Below are 14897 nucleotides of genomic sequence, written 5' to 3' on the forward strand. Positions count from 1 at the left end.
AAAAAAAAATCATCAAAATAAATGAAGTCCAATAATTCTACAAAATTCTCTAAACAAAACAACAACTAATCATCAAATTTACAATAGGCTAAGAATTTCATTACCTCCTTCGATAATGATCAAAAACACAAAGTTTGATCAACCTTTTGCCACTTCAAGACCTATGTTAAAACAAAACACAAAGAAGGCATGATATTGCTTAGAACTTAGATGAAGAGAAAGACAAAAAGAGGAAAAAATGTATACCAACACTAAAGCATTACCCTAGTATTTTTTGAAACCCCCTTCCTCTTCTCTTCCTTCTTCTTCTTCTTCCCCTCCATCATTCTTCTCTCCCATGAGCCCTCTCTCGCTTTCTTTCTCTCTCTCTCAAGTGAGCCCCAAAGACTCATTTGTTAACATTTTTATTCACCGTAAGAGTTGAAAACCCTAGCTTAATGTTAATGGGATAGTTCCCAATTATATCCTTTTTCTCCCCTCAATTCCCTCTCACAAATCTAGCCTTTGGTTTTGAAAGAAAAAGAAAACGCACCCTCTTCATGACCAACCACTCCTCACTCTCTCCCTCTCTACTCGGCCACCAAGTTCTATTCAAACTGTCAAGTTAAACTCTCACTCACTCAAAATAACTTGAAGAAAATTTTTTCCACCTCGCATATCCTATTATTATTATCAAATTTTCAATCAATAAAATAAAATGAAAAACAATATTTCCTGTTAGAGATATGTATAATTGTGCTCAATGGAAATGGCAAAACTAAATATATAACTGTATACAAAATATTAAATTAGACAAGATAATAGATAAATAAGTGTTACAACTCTATTAAAAAAAATACAAGTAAATAGAAATAAGAGGAAGAAGAGAATTATAAGAACTACAACTTTGAAAAAATGATACAAATAAATATGTAAATAGAAAATAGAAGAAGAGAAGATAAAAGCAATAGTAGAAAAAATAAATAACAAGAACATTACGCAAAACTCTCTCACTCACATAACCAAAATGAAGAGCATTGTAGATCACCAACTAGAACAAGGTTTACAATATTTTTCCAAAAGCTTATTTACACTATCTCAAGCACTAAGGGATTCTCTCAATATTGGAAATAGTTATCTAGAATAATGTAGTGCAGCAAAAAAAAAATTTAGATTATTTAAATTTTGTGAGTTATTTTATTTAAATGTTAAGTGTGATGAATTGTTTTATTTAAATGTTGTTTATTTTATTTAGTTGTTGTTTGTTTTATTTGATTGTTTGTTATTCTATTTAACTGTTAGAATTATTTGGTATAATCTTTTTGAATTTAAATTTGTAAATTGTTTGTTTGGTTATTTATTTTAATAAGTGAATAATTGTGTAACTTATTTATTTTACTATTAGTGTTACATTTTAAATAAGTGTGACAATTGATGTGATTATGTGAGATTTGGTTGAATGCACTAAGGTGCATGGTAGATAGTGATGCACCCTAGGGATTTAGAGTGTGCAAGTATATGGTAATAAGATGCACATGTGTGGATTTTCTACACATTTTATAATTGCCATTTATTTGATATTACTGAGTAGTTTTATTTAATTGATAGAAAAATAAATAAAAGAAAAGAAAAAGGAAAGATGGTGGGCGTGTAAGGCAAATGGGTAGGAAAAGGAAATGGTTTATTTCCTTTATATTTTTCAATCAATTAAGAGATGATTTTGGGGAATTTTAGCACATATTGGGTAAGGGAAAATTTGAACATTTTTATTCAAATAAATCAACTTTTATTATGAAGGATTTTAGGCTTAATTGAAGAATGAATTAGGGAAATTACCATCATTTTAGTAATGGCTTTATGGGGAAAATGGGAATTGAAAAAACGGTTATGGAGAAAATAGGCCATTTGGCCGTGACCAAGAGAGAAGATAGAGAGAGAGAGAGAGTGGCGTGCTAGAGAGAAGGAAGGGCTTCCATATTTTCTAGAGAGAAGAAGAAGAAGAAAGGAAGAAGAAGAAGACGAAAAAAGGGTTCAAGCTAGGGTAAGGTTTTTGGTTGTTTTCCTTATGATTAATCTAGTATTTTGATTGGGTTGTCTCTAACCTTGTTCATCTTCTTCTCCAACTTGATTATTAAAAATATACAACCCCTAGGGTTTGAGCAAGGAGGTTATTGGACTCTTGATTGGATTGGATTCTTGATTTTCTGTCAAGAAGAGGTATTGAAATCCCTCCCTAAATTTTGTGATTATTGGTTTGGATGAATAGATTATTAGAGGGATTATGGTTAAAGGGATTTATGTTTTCGGTAGGAAAAATGGGTACTTTGTGTTCTTGATATCTTGTTGATTTGCATGAAGGATATCATGGTTTAATGTATAAAAGTGTTATGATGTTGATTTTCTATGTATAATGATTAGTGGTAATTTATGAATGCAAATATGGGGTTTCGGCCTAGGCATACCTAAGGATCATCTTGATATTTTGTTTGATGTTGTATGATTTTTAATATATTAGATCCATGTTTTAGGACCTACGTAATTTGGGTAAAATGATAATTGGAAATCTTACTATTTGGATCCATGAAATTTTGATAGGATGGATGTGATATTGTGAATGAATAAATTATAAGATGCATGAATATAATGATAGAAACATGTTAGGTAAATATAAAGGCATATGTGAATATGCTGTTTATGAATTAATGTATGTTATTGTTATTGTTAGTGTTTTGTTGAATTTCATGTGTAGATTCAATGGAATAGAAAAAAATGGGATTTTATAAGATTGCATGTGAATATATTAGTAATATTCTTAGAATTATGTATATAACAAGAGCATGATGAGATTTTGGACATGTATGATTTTATGTGAAATTTTTGGGATAAAGGATGAATTTCATGAGAAATTAAGCTTGCTGATTTTTGTAAATAATTGGGTAAAAGTTTGATAAAAAAATGATTTGCATGCATAAGTAATGTCCTTGATGTTATGTTAATTTTATGAAATTAAAAAGGGTATTTTAAGTCACAATAAAATAATATTTTACTCAAATAAATACCTACAGAATTTTTATTGTATTTTTAGAAAAATATGAGGTTTTAAATTGAATATGGTGATTTTTAAAGATAAAAATGGTTGCTGGAATGTTTGTAAAAAAATGTGAAGTGTTTCAATAAAATGAATTTGATGAGTATTTGAAATAAAATTAATAACCTAAATTATGGTAATATTAAATATGGTATTTTAATATGGTATGAATGCATATTTTGATAAGTTATGATTTTTCTTTATTTTGATTGAGAAAAATATTTAGAATCAATTTATTTGTGATTTTTAAAGAAATTAAATATTGGCTGAAAGTTTGTTTTAAAAAGTTAAAAATGATTATTTAATTGTCACATATGGATTTATGTGACATAAAACTAAGTCTTAAATAATTTAAATAAAATATATTTTCCCACACTGAAAAATATATTTTTCTCACATCATTTATGTAACACAATTAACCAATATTAAATTTGATTTTTCTAAAGAAATATATTAATCATAGGTATTGTAATTAAATTCCAAGATTTTGTTATTTCTTTGTAATTTGAAAATAATAAATGAAATTGTCACATATGTTATTTTTTTTAAGCTAAATAAAATAATGTTTTGAGAAATTTAATCAACCTAGGAATTTTAAGAAAAATAAAGCATGTTATAAGTCTATTAATTTTAAAACGATAAAAGTAAGATATGTAGAATTACCGTTTTTAAAACGACACAATTACACAATGTTTCCACGTATGCATGTTACATGCAAACCCACTTTTACGTCCAAAATTATGTTTATTATTTAACTATATGGTTTTTATAGAAAGATCATGCATGTAAAATAGGTAAAATGAGCATTATCCTTTATGGCCTTATGTGTAGTTAAGAATAATTGCATGTTATGTGTAACTCTTATTATGTGTGCATGGCCCATGCACACATGAGTTGTATGAAAAGGCAATATAGTAATTTTATGAACCTAAGAAATGTTGTTTTGGTTATGGTATAGGCTCGTTGAGAGGTTGTGAAATTTCTTAGCTCGGACCTGAGGTAAGGACATTAGATAGATTCTATGATTTTATGCTATGAATGGTAAGACTGTTGTATGAATGAATTGTTATGAATTATGAATGCCATAATGTGATAATATATGGCTTGTATGAATATGATATGTTTATGAATGGATGTTAGCGTGATGAACGTGACACATCAAATGGGTTGCTAAGGATATAAAGACGTAACCCGAGTTACTAAGGATATAAAGACGTAACTCCTATGTTTATGAATGGATGTTAGCGTGATGAACACGACACATCAAATGGGTTGCTAAGGATATAAAGACGTAACCCGAGTTACTAAGGATATAAAGACGTAACTCCTAGGTCGGACGCGCCGAGGTTATTCAAGGATCAGAGACTCTTGTTTACCTCATAGGGTGACATGGACAAGTTAGCGGGCCATGTTCACCATGAATGCTGTATGAATGTGATATGATGTTATGTCACGATAATGTTATGAATATGCTATGATGATATGTTACTATAATGCTATGATGTTATGTTACAATAATGTTATGATATGATGATGCCATGATGTTTAAGATGAACGATAGTGTTTGTATTTGTTGTATCCTTACTTGCTTATTGTTTGTACTTCCTTACTGGGCTTTTAGCTCACCACCTTACTTTCCCTTCCAGGTAGCAAATATGATTTCTCTGTGGCACGCGTGGTGACGTGAGGAGTTTTATCGTCGTAGGGTGTATGGCGTGGGGCATCATATGGACGGAAAAACGATCTCTTTAGAATGCCATTTTAATTATGTTATGTTTTAAGAGGCTTTCTAAATTATCAGTGGGACTTAATCATTTAATATTTTTTCTTTTAAACTTTGCATAAAATCTCATATTTTCTTTTTAAACTAATGGGCCCAACTTGCATTGTTTTAAGAAAGTCCCCACTGAGACCTTTATAATAAGTGGTTTTCTTTTATGAAACAATGTTATGTGAATGTTTTATTAAGTATTAGTTTAGGGCGTTCTTTACAAATAATCAAGCATTTTGGTGTATTTCTAGCCAAGTGCTCAAGTGGATATAGATAGAGTTGTCTTACAAGAGAGCCTTATGCTCCTATTTATAAAGTTTGAGATACCCTTTGAATTTCAAATTCCACAACCCCCATGCCTGCTACCAATGTTTAATTGGATGTTTATGGAATTAAAATAGCGATTTTGGAGTTACTTGGGATGTTAGAACCATTCAAATTGGTAAAAAACTAAAGAAGAAGAAAAATTGTTTGTCAGCCTCACTGGTCGTGGCCAGGAGTATTAGTGGTCGTGGCCATTGGCCTCTATCCCCCAGGCCGCGGCCAGGGATTATCAGTGGTAGCGGCCACAACTCCAATTTCAGTAACAAAATTTCAGTTTTTCCAAAAACATCCCCAACCTTTTCCCATATGAATTTGTAACCTCCATACACCTAATGAGAGTTAAAACATGTCTCCAAAAGTAATATTTCAGAATGACTTTGTGAAATCCAATCTCAAATGCATAACACGCAATCTACACATTATTGGGTAATATTTGGAAATTACAAATTTGTAACTGATTTTGTAACTCCAAAATATGTCACATTTGGGCACACACATGTATCCAATTTTGTGGCTCTCAATAATATGTTACAAGGTGTGACATATCACATTTGTGTGACAAATCACATTTTTTCACATTATTTAATCTAACATTATATTATTTAAAATAATATAACATTCCCTCACTTAGATTAAATAATTACTTTTTGTAACACATATTTAATCAATCAAACATTATATTAAAATATAATATTTCCCATCTTGACTAAATAATTACTCTCTATAGAAACCTTTGCATTGGTGCATAAAGTAAATTGTCTTTCGACTTGAGTTTCACCTTAGTGTAATTATCACAAAGTTTGTTGAAATTTTGGTTGCTGAAGCATTGAACCACAATCCCTTGATAATAAACCGGTGATAACACACACTTTTGCTATGTTCACTTGAGACATCAATGTCTCGCTTTTGCACCGTTAATGACCATGTGCACATTCCATTCATAGAATTGTCTTGAGAATGACTCCTAATTCTCATGAGGGGCGGCACCACCCCTAGGTCTATATAGGTAGAACTATTACAATATTTTGTTACTCTAAAATACTTGTCTTTTCAGTACTAAGTTCTATTAAAAAATCCTTTTGGATTTAACCCTCATTTGGTAACACTCTAGTACTCATATCTCAAATGGGACAAAATTTGAGTACTACTACTATTCAATTGATTAACTTGTTATTACCTATTGAACCTAATACTAGTACAATTACTAGTATTAAGATAGGTTACCATTAATCACGAATCTCTTTAGGGAGTCTAAGTCTCATCCCTTGAGATGTAGAAATGATTCTATTTGAGTCATTTCTTTTCTCATGTATGCATACCTAAACACTCATTATTATTTTTTTTTGTGAATATTAATTCTAGAAACCTCTTTGTCTCTAAAATTATCCTTTATTTTTTAAATTGATTCCTTCTTAAATCTAAATATTACAAAAAATAACTTTAGACACCAAGCATGTCTAGATTAAACCATTCTATACACATAAAGCCAAAGGGATTCAGAATGTGGAATTCCAAATCACCTATTTGATAGGAAGACCAAATTAATCAATTATTTTCAATAAATAAATTGATTAACTTTGGAGCATCACCCCCACATTTCTCACATAGTGATAATAAAATATCACTTTAAAATAGAAATCTCTTCATTTCTATTAAGTCCTTTATCCACCATGATAAATCTATATTTATAATTCTCAAAGTTCATCATAAGTCCTCAAGCCACATGATAGGCTCACAATAGATCAAAATAAACAAAACCTCCATGTTAGTTTATTTTGACTCATTTACATGCAAAAGCAATACACACTTCTTTGAAAGTAACTTTCACTTGGTTGCTTTCTTTTACATATATCACAAAATAAAATATGTGAACACAAATGTCATGTGAAAATTTCTCAAACAAATAATCCCTAATTTTCAATTTTAGTTGTCTAAATAATCACTAAATCACTTAAACAACTTTTGTGTATTTTCTAAGAGTCTCTTTGAGATTATTTTGAAAACACCACTTTGACATCCATTGATTTTCTCATCAAAATCAATTTGAAGATGTTAATCTTTTAAACACTTTAATTCAAAGAAAATAAACCCTCATTGATTTATTTAAACAATTTGATTTTTTATGCTTTAGTTTAAAATTATCTCCTCATTGAGATTAATTTAAACATATTACCATCTTTAACAAAAATTAATAATTTTTTTTATTCTATTCACTATTCATGTAAAGTTTCAAAATTGTTTCTCCAGTTTTGAAATGTCTCCTCATTGAGACATTGAAAATTTAAGAATTATTGTCACTAAATAATTCTCAAATATATTTCATTTGACCTTACTCTAGACTCCAAGTTTATTGAGTCAATATTGCATCCCACAATTTTTTAATCCACCTTGATCCATAATTCTTGCAATGGCAAGACACTTCCAATAAAAGATGAAACACCATTTGGTTGATCTTTTCTTATCTCATAAGTTGAGATGCTCAACACTTTAAATGAGAAATTTTAATGTAACGCCCTAGATAGCCAAGACCACTACACTGTGTACTTATAAAGGTGCATGGCTTGCTAATCAAGTCACTAATTTAAAAACGTGTTACTAAACATGTATGAGCTAAGGTTAAAAAGGTTTTGGTCTCAAAATATTCACTATATATAACTAAACAGTTTTATACATGGGATCCCAAAAAGAAATAGAGTTTAAAAGTTGATTTACAGAATCTCCAAAATACAGACAACTATCAGCCATACTAAGGCAAAATAGACATTTCTGGTTCTCGTGTCCCTGCCTAAACTCCAACCGTGGCGGCTGAGCAGCTGGTCATGTACATTCGGCTCGCAGAGCTCTCCAAGTCAGGGCTGATCAAGCTTGCCGTTGCCTTTACCTACACCACGTAGCACCCGTGAGCCAAGGCCCAACAAGAAAACATAATGTGCAACACAAACAACAATAACAAATAGTCAATTCTTTAAGCATGATAAATCATTAAATATTTCACATTAACCATTCAGCACATACTCAGAATCAAAGATGCAACTAATCACAAATAACATTCAAGTCTCATAATAATCAGGTCACATAATAGTCAGGGCCGACTACTTAGGCTGCACCCTCTGTTTACCCCACTGACTCCGGTTCGCTTAAACCGAGCTCAGTGCATAATAAGCTGTCCTCGGCTACTAGTGGCCAAGCCGCGCCCTGTGCGCTAGTGTAACCCTTGGCACTCTTAGGTCGTTGGTTCACTGTTGACATGGCATAATACCATCCTTTCAAATATACATATTAGGGAGCCCTTAGTCCCATTACAAATACACAACCGGGTGCAGTTTTCTTACATTTAGTCTCTGCGTTCACTGATTACGAGCGACGCTCCTCAAGCACGATCTGTTCCCGAGCCCTAGCTTTAACACCTAGTCACAACCAAGGTATTGGGTTCCATTAATATTCAAGTAAAGGTTTCCAGGTACAATACTAGCTTCCGGGACATCACATTTCCACCAAGCACGGTGGGGAAATCGATCCCGAGCACCCTAGGCTAGACTCCCGCGCCTAAAATCCCCAAATGTTCAAGAATGCACCCAAGGGCTGCGGCCCTTGAAGCCTAGCCACGACCCGCCTCTAAAACAGAGCCCAAGGCCCCCAGCAAACAGACACGCGCCGCGGCCCTGCCTAAGGGCGCCGCGGCGCTCTCCCTTGGTCGAGCCTCCTTGGCTCTCTTGCTTCGTAGGGCCGCAGGTGTCTATAACAGAGCTGCGGCCCTCCCCTTCGTGCCCAGAAAAATCACCATTTCTAGCATCCTAACCACATCAAAAACCATTCCAAAGCACCCTAACTCAAAATCCATTAATCACAAAACTTTTGTCATGACTCTAACAACATAATCCAACAAAATTCAGCCCAAAATCCTACTAAAACTCCACTTTGATTCTCTGAAACCCAGCAACTCTAAACACCAAAACCAGTCATGCAAAACTCAAATTTTCACCTATGAATACGAATTGAAGCTTACCTCTTTTGCTGAACCACCTCCTTGACAATTTCTGAGCTAAAACCCAAGCACTTATCTTCAATTTAGCCCTTAAACAACAAAATCATAATCACCTTATTACTCAGCCAAAAAAACTTAGTTCTAACACCCAATAACACAATTCAACCCTTACCTTGATCTTGATTATGTGACCCTCAGTCTGAGTTAAGCTAAGCCTTCATGAATTCAGCTCAATCACAAAGTTTACCTAGCTGTTTCCCTTAGGTTTTATGTATTTTCCTTTAAAGAGAAGAGGGAAGGAAGAGAAGAGAAGAGACAGGAAGAGCTGAGGTCGGTTTGTGTTTTGTTCCCCTATTTTTCATTTAAGTCAATCCCGAGGCTCGGGGTGCGTGAAACGTCCCCATGGGCAAAACGGTAAATTTCCCAAATATTCCCGCCTAAGCTTCCTATCCTCAAATATATCTCCATATATTTATTTCCATAACCCGATAGTCTAAATAACTACCTGATACCTAAAATACCCCTGCCTTATCCAAAGTCAAATACTAAGCCCCGTTGTGACTTTTCCCGCTATCTAGCTCCCTAGGATCGCCTCAAGTCGCTCACTGCAAATCTACCCACATAATAATGTGGTTCTCACAGATATAACATTTAACCACATTTATATTCAAATAATCATACAAGCATGCATTAAATCAATAAATTCACTCATAAGTCAATTATGCCTTCCCGGCACACTAATCAGGGCCCTTAAGCTATATTAGTGATTTTGGGTCGTTACATTTAATTTCTCCAATTATTCTTTTACCCACAAATTATAAATTGACAATAATATAGGATAAAACCTATTAACTTCTCACAAATATTTGTATGATTATATTTCAATATAATTTCACATAATTGTTAACAAATATGACTTATATCATACTAACATGACTCTTTATTAATATGTAAACATAAATTACATTTATCATACACATATGATTTCACTTTTCTATTGATTCACAAAATAAATATATTTATACATATCATATAAAACTCACAAAATTGTCATTCTAATAATTTTTCATTATCACAATATAAGACAATTATATAACATGTTAGCATATTACCCAAAAATCTACTAGATAAATTACACAATATGTTAATTAATCACATATAGCAAAAACTCAAGATGTTGAACTATCTTCTATTCTAACAACTATATTTGCAAAAGAAAAGGAGATTAGAAAACAATAAACCTCATTTATAAAATTTTCTTCTTTCTCATTTCTATCACTATATGAAAGCCATTAGATCTTCTAAGAGAACCAAATAAGAACATTACCATATCTTACAATCTTTACAAAGTTGGATCCTCACAAGATCTCTATGGTTTTTCCTTCCATTGAAAAGGAAAATAAGCTTTTGATTGTTAGGGACATATATAATTGTACTAAATGGAAATGGTAAAACCAAAAAGACAACCCTATGTAAAAGGTTACAATAGACAAGATGATAGGTAAATAAGTGTTACAACTCTATTACAAAAAATACAAGTAAATAGAAATAAAAGGAAGAAGAGAATTATAAGAACTACAACTCTAAAACAAAAGATACAAATAAATATGTAAATAGAAATTAGAAGAAGAGAAGATAAAAGCAATAGTAGAAAAAAGAAATAACAAGAACATTAAGCAAAACTCTCTCACTCACACAACCAAAGCGAAGAGCATTGGGGATCACCAACTTGAACAAGGTTTACAACCTTTGTCCAAAAGCTTATTTCCCCCTATCCCAAGCACTAAGGGATTTTCTCAATATCAGAAATAACTCTCTAGAATACTCAAGCATTTTGGTGCATTTCTAGCCTAGTGCTCTAGTGGATAGAAATAGAGTTGTCTTACAAGTGAGCTTTAGGCTCCTATTTATAGAGTTTGAGATACCCTTTGAATTTCAAATTCTACAAATCCCCATGGCTGTTACCAATGTTTAATTGGATGTTTATGGAATTAAAATGAAGATTTGGGAGTTACTTGGGATGTTAGAACTGTTCAAATTTTAAAAAACTGAAAAAAGAAATTGGTTGACAGCCTCACTGGCCACGACCACTGGCCTCTATCCCCAGGTCGTGACCAGGGATTATCAGTGGCAGCAGCCACAACTCCAATTTCAGTTTTTCAAAAACATCCCAAACCCTTTCCCACATGATTTTGTAACCTCCATACACCTAATGAGAGTTAAAATATGTCTCCAACAGCAATATTTCATAATGACTTTGTGAAATCCAAGCTCAAATGTGTAACACACAATCTACACATTATTGGGTACACACATGTGTCCAATTTTGTGGCTCTCACTAATATGTTATAAGGTCTGACATATCACATTTGTGTGACAAATCATATTTTGTCACATTATTTAATCTAACATTATATTATTTAAAATAATATAACATTTCCCACTCTAACTCTCCCTTTATCTCACGCCAGTCCTTTTCTCTTCTATTGCTTAGTTTCCAATTTACATTTGTGTGAACACTAGTGTTCTAGAACTTCCCTTTATTTTAATAATTTCTTGATAGGGAAATTAAAATGCATGGTAATATATTTCATGTTCACCATGCATACCATGTACATGCACACACACAAGTACACACGTCTATCACTACTAATGATAACTCTCATGCACACAATCAAAACTCAAGCACACCAATTACAAAATAAAAAAATAAAAATCAATTCATGTAATGAACACTTATCACTCAAATAATTAAATTAAAATAATTAAAAAATTAAATAATTAATAATAACAAAAATTTGGTGCGCTACAACGATCTCATTATTTAAAATAAAAATATTGGACACTTAAATGAATACAAAAATAATATTAATAATCCGTTCAAAGTTCAAAACCAAAACGTATATATTCAAATCCAAAATAAAACATTTAGAAAATTAAAATAGCTGCCACCGCTAACATGCAAGATCCATTCCACGATCTTGTACCATGTACTGTTTTGCCTTTCCCCATACATAGAGTACCCGTGAGTTAACACCCAGTAAGAAGAACCATGTAGGACATAACCTCTAACGTTCTCCTATTCCAGGACCATTACACTGTGTACGTTAAATTGTGTAAGACTTGCTAATCAAGTCATTTGGTTATAAACGTGTAACTAAGGTTAACATCTAGGGTTAGGGTTAAAAAATTTGGTAAAAAGAACCGTTGATATTTTGTTTAAAAAGTTTCACACATACATGGGATCCCAAAATATTACAAACAAATGTTTAAAAGGGTGTATATACATCAAAAGTTACAACCGCCCAACCTAAGTGGCAAAATTAGGGCTACAACCCTAGTTCCTTAGAGATATCTTCGGTCGTGGTGGACGAGCAGTCGCATATGTACACATCGCCACCAAAGCTCTCCAACTCTTGGCTAGTCAAGCTTTCCTTTTCCCTTACTTGCGCCACATAGAACTCGCGAGCCAAGGCTCAACAAGAAAACTTAAACACATGCATAAACAAAAAATACATATTTCCATATACTCATCTGTAGAGTCCCAGAATTTACTTAGCTAGTTAGATAGTAATAGTAGTAGTATTATCTTTATAACTGTGGATTTTTGGTTTAGACCGGGATTTATTTGGAGTCTCATAGTAACACTTGTAGATTTTCTAAGTTTAACCTATAGTTTAAGAATATTAATTTTAACCTAAGGTTTGATTAATATGACTGATATTGATGGTGATATTTATTATATTATAAGGTTTAGATAGACCTAATAAGATAGTAACACTTATCATATGTATGATTATTAAGAAATTATTATTTTAATGATAAAATAAGAGAAATATAAGACTTAGTCTTCACCAAAATCTGATAGGAGCATGACATTTATCACAATTTTATTTATTTGTGGATTAGGTTGATATTTAGATAATTAAATAGATTTTTCGTAACTTTAGGGTACTATAACTTCCGACCTGTTTTTGACCCAGTTATATTAGGCATTTCGAAAAATAGTATTTCTTAAAAGTTGTAGATAATTTAATGAGATTTCTAACGGTTTAAAGAGAGTCCAAATCGGAGTTCTAAAACTCCAGATATGTTGATTTTACTGAATGGGAGTTTAGAGTTACGAGATTTAGGGAGTTAGAAGTTAGGATTCTATTTGTTTTTATTATTTTAAAAATCAAGCTTTGAATCCTTAAATCTCTCTGAAAATTTGAACAATTCCTAAGCCTTTAGCTGAAGGATATTCAAATATTTTCAATTAAATTTATTATTTTTATTCAAAGCCAAAAAGAAAATTTTTATTCCTAGAACTCTATAAATAGGACCTAGCACCAAACATTTTTCATTCATTCATCAAGCTAAGTTCAGAGGCTGCAAGTTGCTAGGTTATTGTGAGAGTGTAAACACTTGGGTTGGGAATTATAAGCTTGATCACTATAAGCTTACCAAACACTTGGGAAGTAAGGTTCTATTCACATTTCGGTTCAAGGTTTAGTTTGATCATAGAAGTACTCAAGGTATCCCAAACTCTAGTCCATTTCGGTATTATTTTCTTTAAAGTTCTCATAGTCTTCTACTCAGCCTACTAACCTATTCTTTATTTTGGTTAGGAAATCTAAGAACTTGCACATAAGTTTTTGGTAAGTATTTTTCTCAATGGTATAGTCCTCCCATTCCTTTCATTTCCCTTTTCTTCAATATACTCACCTTATTATAAATGGTTTTTAGGAGTGTTCCAAGGTCCCAAATCAGTTCTCATATCCCGGTTATTTTGGCCAGGAAAATAGGATAGGATTTATGTGCTATATGTTTTATATGTTATCTTATGGTTTTTATGTTATGAAATATGTTATGATATGTATGTTTGTAGGCTTGGGCATATGACCCATATGACTAACAAGCCCCAAATAGATTATGTGCATATGACCTGCTTAGCTAGTAGGACCCCAAATAGATTATGGGCATATGACCTGCTTAGCTAGTAGGACCCCACTAATCTAATGGGCATATGACTTGTTTAGTCTATGGGACCCCAAGTAATAATGGCCATTATAGTATGTGTTATATGTGTTGTGATATGTTTTTATGTTGCACTATGAATTCTTATGTATATGGCTATATGTTAGATTTTCCTTGCTGAGCATTAGGCTCATTCCTTTTTGTTTATATGTGCAGGAAAATAGGTCTTAGTGGCGGGGAAGGTTCTTGGAAGCTTAGAGAATGTGTATTGAGGCGGAATGGATTCAAAGAGCCGAGAGTTTCGATTCGAGGATGTAGTTTTGTTTTTATGGCTTTTACATGTATTTTTATGCATCTTATTATGTAAATCTCTTTTTAATAATGTCATGTTTTAATTTTAAAACAATGGGATCCCATATCCTACTTAATATTTTATGTAAGTTCAACATTTCCTTTTTACAAGTTTTAATAAAGTTATGAATTTTTTTTCAATTGTAAGTTTTGTTAAGAATAGGGTCTATGTGTAGTTTTCGTTAATGGTCCAAAAGTCTAGAGTAGTTGGGTCATTACATCATCTAATATGCCCAGCTGTAATAACCTACTCATACATGCATACAATTACAAATAAATGGTCATTGAACCATTCGGGGGCCGCTACCTTGAATAGTTGATCATAGATTCAACTCCGGGCCCAATGCCCTAGCAATGTGACAGTAGAGTCACCTAGGGCCCTCGCCCTTAGCTCTGGGTAACTAGCCATAGAGTTAGCCAAACACTTTTTTTTTTCCAAC

General features: G+C 32.4%; 1 long non-coding RNA gene across 1 annotated transcript; it reads left to right on the top strand.

The window, feature by feature from the left end:
• The first annotated feature begins 2130 nt into the window (after positions 1-2130).
• Positions 2131-4798, top strand: LOC133780689 (uncharacterized). The gene is made up of 3 exons (XR_009869515.1): positions 2131-2196; positions 4026-4066; positions 4714-4798. It is a non-coding gene; the product is annotated as an uncharacterized LOC133780689 (long non-coding RNA).
• The last annotated feature ends 10099 nt before the right edge of the window (positions 4799-14897 follow it).

This window comes from Humulus lupulus, chromosome 5 (assembly GCF_963169125.1).
Source record: "Humulus lupulus chromosome 5, drHumLupu1.1, whole genome shotgun sequence".
NCBI classification, from domain to species: Eukaryota; Viridiplantae; Streptophyta; class Magnoliopsida; order Rosales; family Cannabaceae; genus Humulus; species Humulus lupulus.